Here is a 2,088-nt window from a genome sequence, read left to right as displayed (position 1 = left end):
AAACAACTTTTTTTTTTCATGAGTAATTTTACATTTCTAAGAAACGCTTTGTGAAATACTCAGAGCAATACTTTAGAGTCCTTAATTTAGGACTGATGCCCATTATTTTTAAGATTTTCTCCTAAATCGGCAAGTTATGAGCTACTTTTAGCCTTGTTGATGTTTTAGTTGAAAAATATTAAGTTATGACTATTTTATAGAGCAACGGTTCTTGAAATTGCGTACAGATGCGGAAACTGTACAGATTTTGCATGCGTATGATATTTATTTTTTGCTCAGAAAAACAAAAACTAAATTGCAATTAAATTAAACAGAAAACCTTTTAAATTTTTTGGGAAAAACAACAATTTAAAGCAGTATTACACATCGTTTTTATGCTTAAACCCTTTGTCGTCTTTGACCCATATATATATATATATGTATATGTATATATATATACAAGAATATATGTATATATATACATTTTTAAAGTGTATCTGATTTTTATTTATTGTTGAATGCATTACAAACAATCTGTCTATACTGTATTGTGTGCATTTAATTTATTGCATCAAGCATCGTTGTTCTCTGCTGACTTTAAAAAAAAACATACGTAAAATACATTTATGGCTTATGACCAGTTGAGAACCACTGGTTTTGGAAATAAGTATCAGATTTGCTAAATAGAGCATTATAGATCTAGAAGAGATGAGCGTAGAATGTACTGCACTTACTGTAGATGCCAGAAATCTATTCTAACTATGAGCTAAATATGTATAAAGAAGTTTTCCTAGATATTAGCAGGCACATAATTGGATTTACATCACTCTATACTCACAACAGCGTACAGTTGTCATTATCGGTGGGAAATCAGCCAAAGAGCGTCAGTGTTGGATCAGGTTATCCGCCACAGGTCGCGCAGAGCGGGCGCAGGTCCTCTCAGTCTGGCTCGGGATTGGCCACCGAATCCAAAACCAATCCAGATGCTGGACACATTAAATCTAGAAAATCAGCTACGATTATAGCTGGATCAAATGGCAGCTTCGCCATGTTCTTGTACCAATGAATATGCACTGTAGCAATAAATCTGCTGTTTCACCTGAGATTTGTTTGGATAACCGTGCATTTTATTGGGTTTTACCTCAATAATGCATTGCGAGGTTTAATCAGCTTCATGAATGTCAGTAATGTGAGTATAGAGGTTCAGGTTCATGGCCTGTATAATGTTAAACGTCCTTTTGAGAAGAATGAAACGCATTCCACATCTTGTGCCGATAGATTTGATCTGCAGTGTTTCTTAAGCTGTTTGCTTTTATCTGAGCTTTTTACTGTTAATATCAAAGTGCTGTACATAATTTGATATGCATTTATTTGTCGCTTGAGCTTCTGTTCACTTCTTCAGTCATTCCAGTGTTGCATATTAAACTCTGATCAGGTTAATCGTGTGCTTTATTTATATACACGTCACATGAGCCTTAACAGAGCTGATCTGAGATCAGCAGAGCCGGACTCGAGGGAGGACCTGCAAAAGACCCGCTCCAGCGAAAAGTGGCCCTGAAATAATCAACAACAACAATAAAAAGCATGCAACGAAGTTTAAGATTTAAAGACTGGATGACTGAAGAGTGACTTGTATTTGCTCATGGTGTTTGATTAGTATGTAATTTTAGTGATTCACACAAGCAGACGTATTTAAATGCAATGTCTTAAGCATTAAGTGTGAATCATGTGGTTTAATATGTTGAATGAAGAGAGAACGTCTCAGGTTACTTATGTAACCATGGTTCCCTGAGTAGTGAACGAGACACTGCGTCCTCTAGGGGTCGCTATGGGGGACGCCTCGTCGTGACCCGTGTCTGAAGCATACATTGAAAAAACACCAACTCATTGGCCGGCGACAGCCATGACGTCACTACCGGTGTGACTATAGTATAAATAATTAATTTTTTTAATTAATTACATTTATATAGCACTTTTCTAGGCACTCAAAGCGCTTTAAATTGTCAGGGGGTATCTCCTCATCCACCACCAGTAGAATAAATAGGCGCCGGGAGCACACATCATTCACTTCTTCGTCTGAAGCTTGCGTCCGCAGCATGGCAAGAAACC

The sequence above is a fragment of the Sinocyclocheilus anshuiensis genome, unplaced genomic scaffold (assembly GCF_001515605.1).
Source record: "Sinocyclocheilus anshuiensis isolate Anshui unplaced genomic scaffold, SAMN03320099.WGS_v1.1 scaffold75, whole genome shotgun sequence".
Lineage (NCBI taxonomy): Eukaryota > Metazoa > Chordata > Actinopteri > Cypriniformes > Cyprinidae > Sinocyclocheilus > Sinocyclocheilus anshuiensis.
The sequence above is the reverse complement of the archived record's forward strand: the minus strand, read 5'-3'. Positions refer to the sequence as shown.